The following is a 19,989-nucleotide window of genomic DNA, read 5'->3' as shown; positions in this document are numbered from 1 at the left end:
TCAGAGCCTATTATGACACGCGCAGCCAGCGTTCCATTGCCACATTCCATCTACTGCAGGCAGGATACCTGGCTGGCTGAATGTCGCTGAGAAGCTCACAGAGACCGCCATAAGCAACAGTTTAACAGAATGCCACAGACTAATCAACCAAACTTTTTGGGTTGGGTTCTCTTTTATAGTCTGCAGGCATTAAATGAAAGAAGTCAGTGTTCCAGCAGAAGGAGACAACGTTTCAGAAAAGGCATTGTAGCAAACCAAAAAAGAAATTTTAAGCGCAGCAGAGTAACCAGCGCACATACCTGTTAGCTCAGGTGAGTTTAAAAGGCTGCTGTTGATAACAAGGGCATTTGCTAAATAGATGGTGTGTGTGCAACAATATACTGAAAGGTCAATTATATTGTGCAGCTTATCTCACCACCTGTAGTTATTTAGGTGAAAGCTCCAAAATGCTTGCCTAATATGTCTGTTTATCCAAAAGGAAGTAAAAAGGGAGAGCTAGAAAGATAGCATTGCATCACATTACATGGCAATGCAATGCACAGTTGCTGAAGTTGAACCAAAATGAGCTTGTAATCTGGCTTCTGCAACTTTGAACATGAAAAATCCAATGAGGAGAAGAAAAGCAAAGCCAAAGAGTCCATCCCAAAATCCGACAAACAAGCAAAATGAACAAAAAACATTGAATTCAATTCTTTCTGATTTTAGAAACTGCATTAAAGAAGGGGTGCACCGGTCCTGGAGATACTGCAATACCAGGTCAATGCGTGGAGTGGACAGAGCAAGCTCTTTTTCCATCTCCCTGTTCTAAAAATCCATTTAATATATGGTCCCCAGATAGGGGACGTATCAGATATTAAACTGATAAGAACAGATTTTTTTTTTTTTTTTTTTTTTTTTTTTTCCACTCAGATTACAAGTCCCATATTTACCATTTCATGCTTTGCAATGATTTCCAAATGGTATTAGGTTGTTATCCATCATTGTGGGTCATATATCCATTTTTCCAATCTTATTTTATATATATACGTTTATATTATCACAATACAGTTATTCCATATTCTTTACATCACAACATTACAATCTTTACCATTACGATTTAAGGCAACATTCCTCTCTTCAGGCCATATGCTGCCAAGGCATTCAAAAGCCTTCCATCCAGAAACCGACCATCCCAAGCTTCTTCTACCTCTTTAGCCAACGACTGAGGTATTCTGTAAGTTGAAAAAAAACGATGCATATCGCTATAAATGTTATTCCACACTTTGCGCCTTAGACTAGCCTGACTCCCCCCTTCACAACTCTTTAGCATTTTCAACACTTCTTGTCTCTCCTCCATCTCCCTCATATTTTTTTCTGAAACATCCTTTGCTTTACTAGAGTCCTTCCCAGATGACAAAACTCCTTCAATTTCTTCTCTGGCTTCACATGCGACATCCTCTCTTTCTTCTTCACTAGTTTCTTCACCCTCCTCCTCCTCTTCCATATTACTTACAGCACCTTCCTTTTCATCCTGACTGGAGGACTCACTTTCCTCCTGATCTTCTGACTCCCTATCCACCTCCACTTCTTCTTCCAAGCTAGTATTTTCAATCTCAACGTCTGTGATATCACTCTCAGTATCTTCTTCCATATGATCACCTTCTTTTCTTATATCTCTTATTTGTTCCTCCTTCTTTTGAGATATGTTCTCTTCCATTTCATCATGGGGGGCAGCTTCAGACTCTTCTTCTTTTCCATCTTCCTTGTCAACTGACTTCTCCTCCCTTTTATTGACAGGACAGCAATCATATAAATGACCACTGCCACCACATAGATTACATTTCTTACTTTTTTCACAATTCTCTGCCTTATGTCCCACTTCTTCACACTTGGCACACCACTGTAATGTACAGGAATCCTTTTCATGGCCATACTGTTTACAACGCCTACAAAACTTCGGCATACCTGTAAAGAACATATCTCCATTAACTGTCCCGATTTTGAATCTACTTGGTGGGAGTACCACAACACCATCCGAACTTTCCTTGAACTTGACCAGGAACCTCCACCTCGTGGTCCAAAAACCATATCGGTTAAACATTTTGCCAGCAGAACTCACTTTCTCACAGTACCGGGATAAAAAGGTCATGATCTCTTCTTCTAATATGAAAGGACTATACATCCTTATTACTATTAGCCTTTCCTTCCTAGGAAAATGCGACACAAAAAAAACACCTTCAAGTATCGAATCTTCCTTCACTAGATCCATTCTCTTCCAAAAGTCAGAAAACATATCTTCTGAACAAAAAATAACATCATATATCCCTCTCTTCGGGAACTCCAACATAGACAAAACTTGTTCCATTTGAACTTCCAATAGTCCAAACAAAATCTTCTCTACCAAAAAAAACAAGCCAGACTTCTTCTTCTCTGGATCCAAAAAAATAAACCGCACTGCATTCTTCAATCTTGCAAAAACTGGGACCTCTTCACAGGTCAGCATATTTGGGCTTCTCCCGTCCATATCTTCACACCAAAGGTGGCAAAAATCCTCCTCGCCTACTTAAAAAAAGCAGGCAGGCTGATCGCCCCTCGTTGCCCCGGGACTAATCCGGCTCCCCAAAAGCAGCAAGGGGGTGAAGCCACACTGCTACATGCAGCGATCCCCCGAGGCCAAGGAGCCGGGTACCCAAGGCACCTCTCAGCCAAGACCAAGGCAGCAACCGGTAGATCACTGCACTTGATCTTAGCCAAAAGGCCGAGAAGCGATAACCAGAATTGGTTTCAAACTACGGAGCCACCCAAGGATCCTGAAAAGTCCATTTGTGGAGATGAGCTCCTGGACTCCCGTTAAGAAGACATGTTGTCAACCTCTAGATCCCTTACATGCCTGCACTTTTCGGCTTGCTGCTGCTGCAATCCACGCGTTTTAGATCTGCATAACTCCACCTCTTTAAACACAGCACCTTCACCCCCTGCTGTTCCCACCCGCCTCAACACCGTTGGAAGGGAGGAGAACCAATTAAGGCGGGGGGTGGGGTGGAACGAGCAGCTGTCTACCCTTAGCAGGAGGGCTCCTGATTACATACCTCTCCTGCTGCTGCTGCTGGCTGTCCAGCAGCAGACTGAAGGTGGCTGCTGCTGTGCACAGGTATATAAAGGCTCAGAGCCTATTATGACACGCGCAGCCAGCGTTCCATTGCCACATTCCATCTACTGCAGGCAGGATACCTGGCTGGCTGAATGTCGCTGAGAAGCTCACAGAGACCGCCATAAGCAACAGTTTAACAGAATGCCACAGACTAATCAACCAAACTTTTTGGGTTGGGTTCTCTTTTATAGTCTGCAGGCATTAAATGAAAGAAGTCAGTGTTCCAGCAGAAGGAGACAACGTTTCAGAAAAGGCATTGTAGCAAACCAAAAAAGAAATTTTAAGCGCAGCAGAGTAACCAGCGCACATACCTGTTAGCTCAGGTGAGTTTAAAAGGCTGCTGTTGATAACAAGGGCATTTGCTAAATAGATGGTGTGTGTGCAACAATATACTGAAAGGTCAATTATATTGTGCAGCTTATCTCACCACCTGTAGTTATTTAGGTGAAAGCTCCAAAATGCTTGCCTAATATGTCTGTTTATCCAAAAGGAAGTAAAAAGGGAGAGCTAGAAAGATAGCATTGCATCACATTACATGGCAATGCAATGCACAGTTGCTGAAGTTGAACCAAAATGAGCTTGTAATCTGGCTTCTGCAACTTTGAACATGAAAAATCCAATGAGGAGAAGAAAAGCAAAGCCAAAGAGTCCATCCCAAAATCCGACAAACAAGCAAAATGAACAAAAAACATTGAATTCAATTCTTTCTGATTTTAGAAACTGCATTAAAGAAGGGGTGCACCGGTCCTGGAGATACTGCAATACCAGGTCAATGTGTGGAGTGGACAGAGCAAGCTCTTTTTCCATCTCCCTGTTCTAAAAATCCATTTAATATATGGTCCCCAGATAGGGGACGTATCAGATATTAAACTGATAAGAACAGATACTACACTTGATCTTAGCCAAAAGGCCGAGAAGCGATAACCAGAGTTGGTTTCAAACTACGGAGCCACCCAAGGATCCTGAAAAGTCCATTTGTGGAGATGAGCTCCTGGACTCCCGTTAAGAAGACATGTTGTCAACCTCTAGATCCCTTACATGCCTGCACTTTTCGGCTTGCTGCTGCTGCAATCCACGCGTTTTAGATCTGCATAACTCCACCTCTTTAAACACAGCACCTTCACCCCCTGCTGTTCCCACCCGCCTCAACACCGTTGGAAGGGAGGAGAACCAATTAAGGCGGGGGTGGGGTGGAACGAGCAGCTGTCTACCCTTAGCAGGAAGGCTCCTGATTACATACCTCTCCTGCTGCTGCTGCTGCTGGCTGTCCAGCAGCAGACTGAAGGTGGCTGCTGCTGTGCACAGGTATATAAAGGCTCAGAGCCTATTATGACACGCGCAGCCAGCGTTCCATTGCCACATTCCATCTACTGCAGGCAGGATACCTGGCTGGCTGAATGTCGCTGAGAAGCTCACAGAGACCGCCATAAGCAACAGTTTAACAGAATGCCACAGACTAATCAACCAAACTTTTTGGGTTGGGTTCTCTTTTATAGTCTGCAGGCATTAAATGAAAGAAGTCAGTGTTCCAGCAGAAGGAGACAACGTTTCAGAAAAGGCATTGTAGCAAACCAAAAAAGAAATTTTAAGCGCAGCAGAGTAACCAGCGCACATACCTGTTAGCTCAGGTGAGTTTAAAAGGCTGCTGTTGATAACAAGGGCATTTGCTAAATAGATGGTGTGTGTGCAACAATATACTGAAAGGTCAATTATATTGTGCAGCTTATCTCACCACCTGTAGTTATTTAGGTGAAAGCTCCAAAATGCTTGCCTAATATGTCTGTTTATCCAAAAGGAAGTAAAAAGGGAGAGCTAGAAAGATAGCATTGCATCACATTACATGGCAATGCAATGCACAGTTGCTGAAGTTGAACCAAAATGAGCTTGTAATCTGGCTTCTGCAACTTTGAACATGAAAAATCCAATGAGGAGAAGAAAAGCAAAGCCAAAGAGTCCATCCCAAAATCCGACAAACAAGCAAAATGAACAAAAACATTGAATTCAATTCTTTCTGATTTTAGAAACTGCATTAAAGAAGGGGTGCACCGGTCCTGGAGATACTGCAATACCAGGTCAATGCGTGGAGTGGACAGAGCAAGCTCTTTTTCCATCTCCCTGTTCTAAAAATCCATTTAATATATGGTCCCCAGATAGGGGACGTATCAGATATTAAACTGATAAGAACAGATACTACACTTGATCTTAGCCAAAAGGCCGAGAAGCGATAACCAGAATTGGTTTCAAACTACGGAGCCACCCAAGGATCCTGAAAAGTCCATTTGTGGAGATGAGCTCCTGGACTCCCGTTAAGAAGACATGTTGTCAACCTCTAGATCCCTTACATGCCTGCACTTTTCGGCTTGCTGCTGCTGCAATCCACGCGTTTTAGATCTGCATAACTCCACCTCTTTAAACACAGCACCTTCACCCCCTGCTGTTCCCACCCGCCTCAACACCGTTGGAAGGGAGGAGAACCAATTAAGGCGGGGGGTGGGGTGGAACGAGCAGCTGTCTACCCTTAGCAGGAGGGCTCCTGATTACATACCTCTCCTGCTGCTGCTGCTGCTGGCTGTCCAGCAGCAGACTGAAGGTGGCTGCTGCTGTGCACAGGTATATAAAGGCTCAGAGCCTATTATGACATGCGCAGCCAGCGTTCCATTGCCACATTCCATCTACTGCAGGCAGGATACCTGGCTGGCTGAATGTCGCTGAGAAGCTCACAGAGACCGCCATAAGCAACAGTTTAACAGAATGCCACAGAATAATCAACCAAACTTTTTGGGTTGGGTTCTCTTTTATAGTCTGCAGGCATTAAATGAAAGAAGTCAGTGTTCCAGCAGAAGGAGACAACGTTTCAGAAAAGGCATTGTAGCAAACCAAAAAAGAAATTTTAAGAGCAGCAGAGTAACCAGCGCACATACCTGTTAGCTCAGGTGAGTTTAAAAGGCTGCTGTTGATAACAAGGGCATTTGCTAAATAGATGGTGTGTGTGCAACAATATACTGAAAGGTCAATTATATTGTGCAGCTTATCTCACCACCTGTAGTTATTTAGGTGAAAGCTCCAAAATGCTTGCCTAATATGTCTGTTTATCCAAAAGGAAGTAAAAAGGGAGAGCTAGAAAGATAGCATTGCATCACATTACATGGCAATGCAATGCACAGTTGCTGAAGTTGAACCAAAATGAGCTTGTAATCTGGCTTCTGCAACTTTGAACATGAAAAATCCAATGAGGAGAAGAAAAGCAAAGCCAAAGAGTCCATCCCAAAATCCGACAAACAAGCAAAATGAACAAAAAACATTGAATTCAATTCTTTTTGATTTTAGAAACTGCATTAAAGAAGGGGTGAACCGGGCCTGGAGATACTGCAATACCAGGTCAATGCGTGGAGTGGACAGAGCAAGCTCTTTTTCCATCTCCCTGTTCTAAAAATCCATTTAATATATGGTCCCCAGATAGGGGACGTATCAGATATTAAACTGATAAGAACAGATACTACACTTGATCTTAGCCAAAAGGCCGAGAAGCGATAACCAGAATTGGTTTCAAACTACGGAGCCACCCAAGGATCCTGAAAAGTCCATTTGTGGAGATGAGCTCCTGGACTCCCGTTAAGAAGACATGTTGTCAACCTCTAGATCCCTTACATGCCTGCACTTTTCGGCTTGCTGCTGCTGCAATCCACGCGTTTTAGATCTGCATAACTCCACCTCTTTAAACACAGCACCTTCACCCCCTGCTGTTCCCACCCGCCTCAACACCGTTGGAAGGGAGGAGAACCAATTAAGGCGGGGGGTGGGGTGGAACGAGCAGCTGTCTACCCTTAGCAGGAGGGCTCCTGATTACATACCTCTCCTGCTGCTGCTGCTGCTGGCTGTCCAGCAGCAGACTGAAGGTGGCTGCTGCTGTGCACAGGTATATAAAGGCTCAGAGCCTATTATGACACGCGCAGCCAGCGTTCCATTGCCACATTCCATCTACTGCAGGCAGGATACCTGGCTGGCTGAATGTCGCTGAGAAGCTCACAGAGACCGCCATAAGCAACAGTTTAACAGAATGCCACAGACTAATCAACCAAACTTTTTGGGTTGGGTTCTCTTTTATAGTCTGCAGGCATTAAATGAAAGAAGTCAGTGTTCCAGCAGAAGGAGACAACGTTTCAGAAAAGGCATTGTAGCAAACCAAAAAAGAAATTTTAAGCGCAGCAGAGTAACCAGCGCACATACCTGTTAGCTCAGGTGAGTTTAAAAGGCTGCTGTTGATATCAAGGGCATTTGCTAAATAGATGGTGTGTGTGCAACAATATACTGAAAGGTCAATTATATTGTGCAGCTTATCTCACCACCTGTAGTTATTTAGGTGAAAGCTCCAAAATGCTTGCCTAATATGTCTGTTTATCCAAAAGGAAGTAAAAAGGGAGAGCTAGAAACATAGCATTGCATCACATTACATGGCAATGCAATGCACAGTTGCTGAAGTTGAACCAAAATGAGCTTGTAATCTGGCTTCTGCAACTTTGAACATGAAAAATCCAATGAGGAGAAGAAAAGCAAAGCCAAAGAGTCCATCCCAAAATCCGACAAACAAGCAAAATGAACAAAAAACATTGAATTCAATTCTTTCTGATTTTAGAAACTGCATTAAAGAAGGGGTGCACCGGTCCTGGAGATACTGCAATACCAGGTCAATGCGTGGAGTGGACAGAGCAAGCTCTTTTTCCATCTCCCTGTTCTAAAAATCCATTTAATATATGGTCCCCAGATTGGGGACGTATCAGATATTAAACTGATAAGAACAGATACTACACTTGATCTTAGCCAAAAGGCCGAGAAGCGATAACCAGAATTGGTTTCAAACTACGGAGCCACCCAAGGATCCTGAAAAGTCCATTTGTGGAGATGAGCTCCTGGACTCCCGTTAAGAAGACATGTTGTCAACCTCTAGATCCCTTACATGCCTGCACTTTTCGGCTTGCTGCTGCTGCAATCCACGCGTTTTAGATCTGCATAACTCCACCTCTTTAAACACAGCACCTTCACCCCCTGCTGTTCCCACCCGCCTCAACACCGTTGGAAGGGAGGAGAACCAATTAAGGCGGGGGGTGGGGTGGAACGAGCAGCTGTCTACCCTTAGCAGGAGGGCTCCTGATTACATACCTCTCCTGCTGCTCCTGCTGCTGGCTGTCCAGCAGCAGACTGAAGGTGGCTGCTGCTGTGCACAGGTATATAAAGGCTCAGAGCCTATTATGACATGCGCAGCCAGCGTTCCATTGCCACATTCCATCTACTGCAGGCAGGATACCTGGCTGGCTGAATGTCGCTGAGAAGCTCACAGAGACCGCCATAAGCAACAGTTTAACAGAATGCCACAGACTAATCAACCAAACTTTTTGGGTTGGGTTCTCTTTTATAGTCTGCAGGCATTAAATGAAAGAAGTCAGTGTTCCAGCAGAAGGAGACAACGTTTCAGAAAAGGCATTGTAGCAAACCAAAAAAGAAATTTTAAGCGCAGCAGAGTAACCAGCGCACATACCTGTTAGCTCAGGTGAGTTTAAAAGGCTGCTGTTGATAACAAGGGCATTTGCTAAATAGATGGTGTGTGTGCAACAATATACTGAAAGGTCAATTATATTGTGCAGCTTATCTCACCACCTGTAGTTATTTAGGTGAAAGCTCCAAAATGCTTGCCTAATATGTCTGTTTATCCAAAAGGAAGTAAAAAGGGAGAGCTAGAAAGATAGCATTGCATCACATTACATGGCAATGCAATGCACAGTTGCTGAAGTTGAACCAAAATGAGCTTGTAATCTGGCTTCTGCAACTTTGAACATGAAAACTCCAATGAGGAGAAGAAAAGCAAAGCCAAAGAGTCCATCCCAAAATCCGACAAACAAGCAAAATGAACAAAAAACATTGAATTCAATTCTTTCTGATTTTAGAAACTGCATTAAAGAAGGGGTGCACCGGTCCTGGAGATACTGCAATACCAGGTCAATGCGTGGAGTGGACAGAGCAAGCTCTTTTTCCATCTCCCTGTTCTAAAAATCCATTTAATATATGGTCCCCAGATAGGGGACGTATCAGATATTAAACTGATAAGAACAGATACTACACTTGATCTTAGCCAAAAGGCCGAGAAGCGATAACCAGAATTGGTTTCAAACTACGGAGCCACCCAAGGATCCTGAAAAGTCCATTTGTGGAGATGAGCTCCTGGACTCCCGTTAAGAAGACATGTTGTCAACCTCTAGATCCCTTACATGCCTGCACTTTTCGGCTTGCTGCTGCTGCAATCCACGCGTTTTAGATCTGCATAACTCCACCTCTTTAAACACAGCACCTTCACCCCCTGCTGTTCCCACCCGCCTCAACACCGTTGGAAGGGAGGAGAACCAATTAAGGCGGGGGGTGGGGTGGAACGAGCAGCTGTCTACCCTTAGCAGGAGGGCTCCTGATTACATACCTCTCCTGCTGCTGCTGCTGCTGGCTGTCCAGCAGCAGACTGAAGGTGGCTGCTGCTGTGCACAGGTATATAAAGGCTCAGAGCCTATTATGACACGCGCAGCCATCGTTCCATTGCCACATTCCATCTACTGCAGGCAGGATACCTGGCTGGCTGAATGTCGCTGAGAAGCTCACAGAGACCGCCATAAGCAACAGTTTAACAGAATGCCACAGACTAATCAACCAAACTTTTTGGGTTGGGTTCTCTTTTATAGTCTGCAGGCATTAAATGAAAGAAGTCAGTGTTCCAGCAGAAGGAGACAACGTTTCAGAAAAGGCATTGTAGCAAACCAAAAAAGAAATTTTAAGCGCAGCAGAGTAACCAGCGCACATACCTGTTTGCTCAGGTGAGTTTAAAAGGCTGCTGTTGATAACAAGGGCATTTGCTAAATAGATGGTGTGTGTGCAACAATATACTGAAAGGTCAATTATATTGTGCAGCTTATCTCACCACCTGTAGTTATTTAGGTGAAAGCTCCAAAATGCTTGCCTAATATGTCTGTTTATCCAAAAGGAAGTAAAAAGGGAGAGCTAGAAAGATAGCATTGCATCACATTACATGGCAATGCAATGCACAGTTGCTGAAGTTGAACCAAAATGAGCTTGTAATCTGGCTTCTGCAACTTTGAACATGAAAAATCCAATGAGGAGAAGAAAAGCAAAGCCAAAGAGTCCATACCAAAATCCGACAAACAAGCAAAATGAACAAAAAACTTTGAATTCAATTCTTTCTGATTTTAGAAACTGCATTAAAGAAGGGGTGCACCGGTCCTGGAGATACTGCAATACCAGGTCAATGCGTGGAGTGGACAGAGCAAGCTCTTTTTCCATCTCCCTGTTCTAAAAATTCATTTAATATATGGTCCCCAGATAGGGGACGTATCAGATATTAAACTGATAAGAACAGATACTACACTTGATCTTAGCCAAAAGGCCGAGAAGCGATAACCAGAATTGGTTTCAAACTACGGAGCCACCCAAGGATCCTGAAAAGTCCATTTGTGGAGATGAGCTCCTGGACTCCCGTTAAGAAGACATGTTGTCAACCTCTAGATCCCTTACATGCCTGCACTTTTCGGCTTGCTGCTGCTGCAATCCACGCGTTTTAGATCTGCATAACTCCACCTCTTTAAACACAGCACCTTCACCCCCTGCTGTTCCCACCCGCCTCAACACCGTTGGAAGGGAGGAGAACCAATTAAGGCTGGGGGTGGGGTGGAACGAGCAGCTGTCTACCCTTAGCAGGAGGGCTCCTGATTACATACCTCTCCTGCTGCTGCTGCTGCTGGCTGTCCAGCAGCAGACTGAAGGTGGCTGCTGCTGTGCACAGGTATATAAAGGCTCAGAGCCTATTATGACACGCGCAGCCAGCGTTCCATTGCCACATTCCATCTACTGCAGGCAGGATACCTGGCTGGCTGAATGTCGCTGAGAAGCTCACAGAGACCGCCATAAGCAACAGTTTAACACAATGCCACAGACTAATGAACCAAACTTTTTGGGTTGGGTTCTCTTTTATAGTCTGCAGGCATTAAATGAAAGAAGTCAGTGTTCCAGCAGAAGGAGACAACGTTTCAGAAAAGGCATTGTAGCAAACCAAAAAAGAAATTTTAAGCGCAGCAGAGTAACCAGCGCACATACCTGTTAGCTCAGGTGAGTTTAAAAGGCTGCTGTTGATAACAAGGGCATTTGCTAAATAGATGGTGTGTGTGCAACAATATACTGAAAGGTCAATTATATTGTGCAGCTTATCTCACCACCTGTAGTTATTTAGGTGAAAGCTCCAAAATGCTTGCCTAATATGTCTGTTTATCCAAAAGGAAGTAAAAAGGGAGAGCTAGAAAGATAGCATTGCATCACATTACATGGCAATGCAATGCACAGTTGCTGAAGTTGAACCAAAATGAGCTTGTAATCTGGCTTCTGCAACTTTGAACATGAAAAATCCAATGAGGAGAAGAAAAGCAAAGCCAAAGAGTCCATACCAAAATCCGACAAACAAGCAAAATGAACAAAAAACTTTGAATTCAATTCTTTCTGATTTTAGAAACTGCATTAAAGAAGGGGTGCACCGGTCCTGGAGATACTGCAATACCAGGTCAATGCGTGGAGTGGACAGAGCAAGCTCTTTTTCCATCTCCCTGTTCTAAAAATCCATTTAATATATGGTCCCCAGATAGGGGACGTATCAGATATTAAACTGATAAGAACAGATACTACACTTGATCTTAGCCAAAAGGCCGAGAAGCGATAACCAGAATTGGTTTCAAACTACGGAGCCACCCAAGGATCCTGAAAAGTCCATTTGTGGAGATGAGCTCCTGGACTCCCGTTAAGAAGACATGTTGTCAACCTCTAGATCCCTTACATGCCTGCACTTTTCGGCTTGCTGCTGCTGCAATCCACGCATTTTAGATCTGCATAACTCCACCTCTTTAAACACAGCACCTTCACCCCCTGCTGTTCCCACCCGCCTCAACACCGTTGGAAGGGAGGAGAACCAATTAAGGTGGGGGGTGGGGTGGAACGAGCAGCTGTCTACCCTTAGCAGGAGGGCTCCTGATTACATACCTCTCCTGCTGCTGCTGCTGCTGGCTGTCCAGCAGCAGACTGAAGGTGGCTGCTGCTGTGCACAGGTATATAAAGGCTCAGAGCCTATTATGACACGCGCAGCCAGCGTTCCATTGCCACATTCCATCTACTGCAGGCAGGATACCTGGCTGGCTGAATGTCGCTGAGAAGCTCACAGAGACCGCCATAAGCAACAGTTTAACAGAATGCCACAGACTAATCAACCAAACTTTTTGGGTTGGGTTCTCTTTTATAGTCTGCAGGCATTAAATGAAAGAAGTCAGTGTTCCAGCAGAAGGAGACAACGTTTCAGAAAAGGCATTGTAGCAAACCAAAAAAGAAATTTTAAGCGCAGCAGAGTAACCAGCGCACATACCTGTTAGCTCAGGTGAGTTTAAAAGGCTGCTGTTGATAACAAGGGCATTTGCTAAATAGATGGTGTGTGTGCAACAATATACTGAAAGGTCAATTATATTGTGCAGCTTATCTCACCACCTGTAGTTATTTAGGTGAAAGCTCCAAAATGCTTGCCTAATATGTCTGTTTATCCAAAAGGAAGTAAAAAGGGAGAGCTAGAAAGATAGCATTGCATCACATTACATGGCAATGCAATGCACAGTTGCTGAAGTTGAACCAAAATGAGCTTGTAATCTGGCTTCTGCAACTTTGAACATGAAAAATCCAATGAGGAGAAGAAAAGCAAAGCCAAAGAGTCCATACCAAAATCCGACAAACAAGCAAAATGAACAAAAAACTTTGAATTCAATTCTTTCTGATTTTAGAAACTGCATTAAAGAAGGGGTGCACCGGTCCTGGAGATACTGCAATACCAGGTCAATGCGTGGAGTGGACAGAGCAAGCTCTTTTTCCATCTCCCTGTTCTAAAAATCCATTTAATATATGGTCCCCAGATAGGGGACGTATCAGATATTAAACTGATAAGAACAGATACTACACTTGATCTTAGCCAAAAGGCCGAGAAGCGATAACCAGAATTGGTTTCAAACTACGGAGCCACCCAAGGATCCTGAAAAGTCCATTTGTGGAGATGAGCTCCTGGACTCCCGTTAAGAAGACATGTTGTCAACCTCTAGATCCCTTACATGCCTGCACTTTTCGGCTTGCTGCTGCTGCAATCCACGCATTTTAGATCTGCATAACTCCACCTCTTTAAACACAGCACCTTCACCCCCTGCTGTTCCCACCCGCCTCAACACCGTTGGAAGGGAGGAGAACCAATTAAGGTGGGGGGTGGGGTGGAACGAGCAGCTGTCTACCCTTAGCAGGAGGGCTCCTGATTACATACCTCTCCTGCTGCTGCTGCTGCTGGCTGTCCAGCAGCAGACTGAAGGTGGCTGCTGCTGTGCACAGGTATATAAAGGCTCAGAGCCTATTATGACACGCGCAGCCAGCGTTCCATTGCCACATTCCATCTACTGCAGGCAGGATACCTGGCTGGCTGAATGTCGCTGAGAAGCTCACAGAGACCGCCATAAGCAACAGTTTAACAGAATGCCACAGACTAATCAACCAAACTTTTTGGGTTGGGTTCTCTTTTATAGTCTGCAGGCATTAAATGAAAGAAGTCAGTGTTCCAGCAGAAGGAGACAACGTTTCAGAAAAGGCATTGTAGCAAACCAAAAAAGAAATTTTAAGCGCAGCAGAGTAACCAGCGCACATACCTGTTTGCTCAGGTGAGTTTAAAAGGCTGCTGTTGATAACAAGGGCATTTGCTAAATAGATGGTGTGTGTGCAACAATATACTGAAAGGTCAATTATATTGTGCAGCTTATCTCACCACCTGTAGTTATTTAGGTGAAAGCTCCAAAATGCTTGCCTAATATGTCTGTTTATCCAAAAGGAAGTAAAAAGGGAGAGCTAGAAAGATAGCATTGCATCACATTACATGGCAATGCAATGCACAGTTGCTGAAGTTGAACCAAAATGAGCTTGTAATCTGGCTTCTGCAACTTTGAACATGAAAAATCCAATGAGGAGAAGAAAAGCAAAGCCAAAGAGTCCATCCCAAAATCCGACAAACAAGCAAAATGAACAAAAAACATTGAATTCAATTCTTTCTGATTTTAGAAACTGCATTAAAGAAGGGGTGCACCGGTCCTGGAGATACTGCAATACCAGGTCAATGCGTGGAGTGGACAGAGCAAGCTCTTTTTCCATCTCCCTGTTCTAAAAATCCATTTAATATATGGTCCCCAGATAGGGGACGTATCAGATATTAAACTGATAAGAACAGATACTACACTTGATCTTAGCCAAAAGGTCGAGAAGCGATAACCAGAATTGGTTTCAAACTACGGAGCCACCCAAGGATCCTGAAAAGTCCATTTGTGGAGATGAGCTCCTGGACTCCCGTTAAGAAGACATGTTGTCAACCTCTAGATCCCTTACATGCCTGCACTTTTCGGCTTGCTGCTGCTGCAATCCACGCGTTTTAGATCTGCATAACTCCACCTCTTTAAACACAGCACCTTCACCCCCTGCTGTTCCCACCCGCCTCAACACCGTTGGAAGGGAGGAGAACCAATTAAGGCGGGGGGTGGGGTGGAACGAGCAGCTGTCTACCCTTAGCAGGAGGGCTCCTGATTACATACCTCTCCTGCTGCTGCTGCTGCTGGCTGTCCAGCAGCAGACTGAAGGTGGCTGCTGCTGTGCACAGGTATATAAAGGCTCAGAGCCTATTATGACACGCGCAGCCAGCGTTCCATTGCCACATTCCATCTACTGCAGGCAGGATACCTGGCTGGCTGAATGTCGCTGAGAAGCTCACAGAGACCGCCATAAGCAACAGTTTAACAGAATGCCACAGACTAATCAACCAAACTTTTTGGGTTGGGTTCTCTTTTATAGTCTGCAGGCATTAAATGAAAGAAGTCAGTGTTCCAGCAGAAGGAGACAACGTTTCAGAAAAGGCATTGTAGCAAACCAAAAAAGAAATTTTAAGCGCAGCAGAGTAACCAGCGCACATACCTGTTAGCTCAGGTGAGTTTAAAAGGCTGCTGTTGATAACAAGGGCATTTGCTAAATAGATGGTGTGTGTGCAACAATATACTGAAAGGTCAATTATATTGTGCAGCTTATCTCACCACCTGTAGTTATTTAGGTGAAAGCTCCAAAATGCTTGCCTAATATGTCTGTTTATCCAAAAGGAAGTAAAAAGGGAGAGCTAGAAAGATAGCATTGCATCACATTACATGGCAATGCAATGCACAGTTGCTGAAGTTGAACCAAAATGAGCTTGTAATCTGGCTTCTGCAACTTTGAACATGAAAAATCCAATGAGGAGAAGAAAAGCAAAGCCAAAGAGTCCATCCCAAAATCCGACAAACAAGCAAAATGAACAAAAAACATTGAATTCAATTCTTTCTGATTTTAGAAACTGCATTAAAGAAGGGGTGCACCGGTCCTGGAGATACTGCAATACCAGGTCAATGCGTGGAGTGGACAGAGCAAGCTCTTTTTCCATCTCCCTGTTCTAAAAATCCATTTAATATATGGTCCCCAGATAGGGGACGTATCAGATATTAAACTTATAAGAACAGATTTTTTTTTTTTTATCGAAAGCCCGAATTCGTGTACAAAACCCGAGTGCGCTTAAAAAAGTGACAAGTGCCACAAAAAAAAGTGCACTTGGATGCTGGTCTTCTTGAAACCTTCTCCAAAAGGAGAAGGGTCCCCCAAACCATTCCCCGTCCCTCCGTGCCAGAAGGCCACAGCGAGGCACAGGGACAAATAGCCACCTCCAGCCGGAGCCAGAGGCGACCCAATCTTACCCTCAATACCTGCCCGAGTTCTCACCCGAGCAAGGCACTGGGAGCCAAAGACTGTGCTCCCCTCCCGGAAGAGGGGAGCCAACAACGCTCTCCTCCCGAAAGAGGAGAGCCAGGGGGGTTCAGGGGGGAGCGGAACCTGATGGCCACACACTCCCCCCCTAGACCTGCCAAGAGAGGAACCCGTAAGGGAACCGCATCCCGACAAAATCCTAGTAAGGACGTGGACACACGTGAAAAAGTGGACACACAGTGACAAAAAAAAATTAAATAAATAGTGAAGGTTTCACAGTATAATACTGCCCGGACCTTCGACCGGGAATTGAAAAATTCCCCATCCTAAGGCCAGAAGGCCCGGAATAAGGGTGTGTGTGAAGAAAGAAATATTGAAGTGCTATTGCAAATGTGCCATAAACTCAAGTGGGGTTCCCAATCCCAGTGAGTTAAGGCACCCCAGGGTCACCACTCCTGGGGCACTTCACACTTCGGGCTTTCGATCTTCCCCGGCCCAATGGCGTCAATCCTGGGGGGCCATGCTTTCCACCAGATGACTATATTAGCCACCTGGCGTACTAACAAGCGCCTAAACCCCAGTGTGCATAATGTATCAATCTACTAGGGCGGCAAACATCCAAAACCGCCTTTTCGAAAGATACTACACTTGATCTTAGCCAAAAGGCCGAGAAGCGATAACCAGAATTGGTTTCAAACTACGGAGCCACCCAAGGATCCTGAAAAGTCCATTTGTGGAGATGAGCTCCTGGACTCCCGTTAAGAAGACATGTTGTCAACCTCTAGATCCCTTACATGCCTGCACTTTTCGGCTTGCTGCTGCTGCAATCCACGCGTTTTACATCTGCATAACTCCACCTCTTTAAACACAGCACCTTCACCCCCTGCTGTTCCCACCCGCCTCAACACCGTTGGAAGGGAGGAGAACCAATTAAGGCGGGGGGTGGGGTGGAACGAGCAGCTGTCTACCCTTAGCAGGAGGGCTCCTGATTACATACCTCTCCTGCTGCTGCTGCTGCTGGCTGTCCAGCAGCAGACTGAAGGTGGCTGCTGCTGTGCACAGGTATATAAAGGCTCAGAGCCTATTATGACACGCGCAGCCAGCGTTCCATTGCCACATTCCATCTACTGCAGGCAGGATACCTGGCTGGCTGAATGTCGCTGAGAAGCTCACAGAGACCGCCATAAGCAACAGTTTAACAGAATGCCACAGACTAATCAACCAAACTTTTTGGGTTGGGTTCTCTTTTATAGTCTGCAGGCATTAAATGAAAGAAGTCAGTGTTCCAGCAGAAGGAGACAACGTTTCAGAAAAGGCATTGTAGCAAACCAAAAAAGAAATTTTAAGCGCAGCAGAGTAACCAGCACACATACCTGTTAGCTCAGGTGAGTTTAAAAGGCTGCTGTTGATAACAAGGGCATTTGCTAAATAGATGGTGTGTGTGCAACAATATACTGAAAGGTCAATTATATTGTGCAGCTTATCTCACCACCTGTAGTTATTTAGGTGAAAGCTCCAAAATGCTTGCCTAATATGTCTGTTTATCCAAAAGGAAGTAAAAAGGGAGAGCTAGAAAGATAGCATTGCATCACATTACATGGCAATGCAATGCACAGTTGCTGAAGTTGAACCAAAATGAGCTTGTAATCTGGCTTCTGCAACTTTGAACATGAAAAATCCAATGAGGAGAAGAAAAGCAAAGCCAAAGAGTCCATCCCAAAATCCGACAAACAAGCAAAATGAACAAAAAACATTGAATTCAATTCTTTCTGATTTTAGAAACTGCATTAAAGAAGGGGTGCACCGGTCCTGGAGATACTGCAATACCAGGTCAATGCGTGGAGTGGACAGAGCAAGCTCTTTTTCCATCTCCCTGTTCTAAAAATCCATTTAATATATGGTCCCCAGATAGGGGACGTATCAGATATTAAACTGATAAGAACAGATACTACACTTGATCTTAGCCAAAAGGCCGAGAAGCGATAACCAGAATTGGTTTCAAACTACGGAGCCACCCAAGGATCCTGAAAAGTCCATTTGTGGAGATGAGCTCCTGGACTCCCGTTAAGAAGACATGTTGTCAACCTCTAGATCCCTTACATGCCTGCACTTTTCGGCTTGCTGCTGCTGCAATCCACGCGTTTTAGATCTGCATAACTCCACCTCTTTAAACACAGCACCTTCACCCCCTGCTGTTCCCACCCGCCTCAACACCGTTGGAAGGGAGGAGAACCAATTAAGGCGGGGGGTGGGGTGGAACGAGCAGCTGTCTACCCTTAGCAGGAGGGCTCCTGATTACATACCTCTCCTGCTGCTGCTGCTGCTGGCTGTCCAGCAGCAGACTGAAGGTGGCTGCTGCTGTGCACAGGTATATAAAGGCTCAGAGCCTATTATGACACGCGCAGCCAGCGTTCCATTGCCACATTCCATCTACTGCAGGCAGGATACCTGGCTGGCTGAATGTCGCTGAGAAGCTCACAGAGACCGCCATAAGCAACAGTTTAACAGAATGCCACAGACTAATCAACCAAACTTTTTGGGTTGGGTTCTCTTTTATAGTCTGCAGGCATTAAATGAAAGAAGTCAATGTTCCAGCAGAAGGAGACAACGTTTCAGAAAAGGCATTGTAGCAAACCAAAAAAGAAATTTTAAGCGCAGCAGAGTAACCAGCGCACATACCTGTTAGCTCAGGTGAGTTTAAAAGGCTGCTGTTGATAACAAGGGCATTTGCTAAATAGATGGTGTGTGTGCAACAATATACTGAAAGGTCAATTATATTGTGCAGCTTATCTCACCACCTGTAGTTATTTAGGTGAAAGCTCCAAAATGCTTGCCTAATATGTCTGTTTATCCAAAAGGAAGTAAAAAGGGAGAGCTAGAAAGATAGCATTGCATCACATTACATGGCAATGCAATGCACAGTTGCTGAAGTTGAACCAAAATGAGCTTGTAATCTGGCTTCTGCAACTTTGAACATGAAAAATCCAATGAGGAGAAGAAAAGCAAAGCCAAAGAGTCCATCCCAAAATCCGACAAACAAGCAAAATGAACAAAAAACATTGAATTCAATTCTTTCTGATTTTAGAAACTGCATTAAAGAAGGGGTGCACCGGTCCTGGAGATACTGCAATACCAGGTCAATGCGTGGAGTGGACAGAGCAAGCTCTTTTTCCATCTCCCTGTTCTAAAAATCCATTTAATATATGGTCCCCAGATAGGGGACGTATCAGATATTAAACTGATAAGAACAGATACTACACTTGATCTTAGCCAAAAGGCCGAGAAGCGATAACCAGAATTGGTTTCAAACTACGGAGCCACCCAAGGATCCTGAAAAGTCCATTTGTGGAGATGAGCTCCTGGACTCCCATTAAGAAGACATGTTGTCAACCTCTAGATCCCTTACATGCCTGCACTTTTCGGCTTGCTGCTGCTGCAATCCACGCGTTTTAGATCTGCATAACTCCACCTCTTTAAACACAGCACCTTCACCCCCTGCTGTTCCCACCCGCCTCAACACCGTTGGAAGGGAGGAGAACCAATTAAGGCGGGGGGTGGGGTGGAACGAGCAGCTGTCTACCCTTAGCAGGAGGGCTCCTGATTACATACCTCTCCTGCTGCTGCTGCTGCTGGCTGTCCAGCAGCAGACTGAAGGTGGCTGCTGCTGTGCACAGGTATATAAAGGCTCAGAGCCTATTATGACACGCGCAGCCAGCGTTCCATTGCCACATTCCATCTACTGCAGGCAGGATACCTGGCTGGCTGAATGTCGCTGAGAAGCTCACAGAGACCGCCATAAGCAACAGTTTAACAGAATGCCACAGACTAATCAACCAAACTTTTTGGGTTGGGTTCTCTTTTATAGTCTGCAGGCATTAAATGAAAGAAGTCAGTGTTCCAGCAGAAGGAGACAACGTTTCAGAAAAGGCATTGTAGCAAACCAAAAAAGAAATTTTAAGCGCAGCAGAGTAACCAGCGCACAT

General features: G+C 44.8%; 13 non-coding genes and 1 pseudogene across 13 annotated transcripts; all 14 read right to left on the bottom strand.

Annotated features, from left to right (window-relative positions):
- Positions 1-719: 719 nt before the first annotated feature.
- Positions 720-911, bottom strand: LOC141202656 (U2 spliceosomal RNA). Its single transcript, XR_012273878.1, has one exon. It is a non-coding gene; the product is annotated as a U2 spliceosomal RNA (small nuclear RNA).
- A 2,950-nt stretch (positions 912-3,861) lies between these two features.
- LOC141202326 (U2 spliceosomal RNA) lies at positions 3,862-4,052 on the bottom strand. Its single transcript, XR_012273602.1, has one exon. It is a non-coding gene; the product is annotated as a U2 spliceosomal RNA (small nuclear RNA).
- Positions 4,053-5,165: 1,113 nt separating this feature from the next.
- On the bottom strand, positions 5,166-5,356 carry LOC141201768 (U2 spliceosomal RNA). The gene has a single exon (XR_012273066.1). It is a non-coding gene; the product is annotated as a U2 spliceosomal RNA (small nuclear RNA).
- Positions 5,357-6,471: 1,115 nt separating this feature from the next.
- On the bottom strand, positions 6,472-6,662 carry LOC141202403 (U2 spliceosomal RNA). Its single transcript, XR_012273677.1, has one exon. It is a non-coding gene; the product is annotated as a U2 spliceosomal RNA (small nuclear RNA).
- Positions 6,663-7,777: 1,115 nt separating this feature from the next.
- On the bottom strand, positions 7,778-7,968 carry LOC141203095 (U2 spliceosomal RNA). The gene has a single exon (XR_012274235.1). It is a non-coding gene; the product is annotated as a U2 spliceosomal RNA (small nuclear RNA).
- A 1,115-nt stretch (positions 7,969-9,083) lies between these two features.
- LOC141201767 (U2 spliceosomal RNA) lies at positions 9,084-9,274 on the bottom strand. The gene has a single exon (XR_012273065.1). It is a non-coding gene; the product is annotated as a U2 spliceosomal RNA (small nuclear RNA).
- A 1,115-nt stretch (positions 9,275-10,389) lies between these two features.
- LOC141202300 (U2 spliceosomal RNA) lies at positions 10,390-10,580 on the bottom strand. The gene has a single exon (XR_012273578.1). It is a non-coding gene; the product is annotated as a U2 spliceosomal RNA (small nuclear RNA).
- A 1,115-nt stretch (positions 10,581-11,695) lies between these two features.
- LOC141201766 (U2 spliceosomal RNA) lies at positions 11,696-11,886 on the bottom strand. Its single transcript, XR_012273064.1, has one exon. It is a non-coding gene; the product is annotated as a U2 spliceosomal RNA (small nuclear RNA).
- A 1,115-nt stretch (positions 11,887-13,001) lies between these two features.
- LOC141201765 (U2 spliceosomal RNA) lies at positions 13,002-13,192 on the bottom strand. Its single transcript, XR_012273063.1, has one exon. It is a non-coding gene; the product is annotated as a U2 spliceosomal RNA (small nuclear RNA).
- Positions 13,193-14,307: 1,115 nt separating this feature from the next.
- Positions 14,308-14,498, bottom strand: LOC141202425 (U2 spliceosomal RNA). The gene has a single exon (XR_012273698.1). It is a non-coding gene; the product is annotated as a U2 spliceosomal RNA (small nuclear RNA).
- Positions 14,499-15,613: 1,115 nt separating this feature from the next.
- LOC141202662 (U2 spliceosomal RNA) lies at positions 15,614-15,798 on the bottom strand. Its single transcript, XR_012273882.1, has one exon. It is a non-coding gene; the product is annotated as a U2 spliceosomal RNA (small nuclear RNA).
- A 794-nt stretch (positions 15,799-16,592) lies between these two features.
- Positions 16,593-16,684, bottom strand: LOC141202707 (U2 spliceosomal RNA; annotated as a pseudogene).
- Positions 16,685-17,799: 1,115 nt separating this feature from the next.
- Positions 17,800-17,990, bottom strand: LOC141201764 (U2 spliceosomal RNA). Its single transcript, XR_012273062.1, has one exon. It is a non-coding gene; the product is annotated as a U2 spliceosomal RNA (small nuclear RNA).
- Positions 17,991-19,105: 1,115 nt separating this feature from the next.
- Positions 19,106-19,296, bottom strand: LOC141201763 (U2 spliceosomal RNA). The gene has a single exon (XR_012273061.1). It is a non-coding gene; the product is annotated as a U2 spliceosomal RNA (small nuclear RNA).
- Between the last annotated feature and the right edge of the window lie 693 nt (positions 19,297-19,989).

Source organism: Phyllobates terribilis, unplaced genomic scaffold, assembly GCF_046119375.1.
Source record: "Phyllobates terribilis strain yellow unplaced genomic scaffold, ASM4611937v1 Scaffold_123__1_contigs__length_5148117, whole genome shotgun sequence".
Taxonomy (NCBI): domain Eukaryota; kingdom Metazoa; phylum Chordata; class Amphibia; order Anura; family Dendrobatidae; genus Phyllobates; species Phyllobates terribilis.
This window is presented reverse-complemented; position numbering and strand designations above follow the sequence as displayed.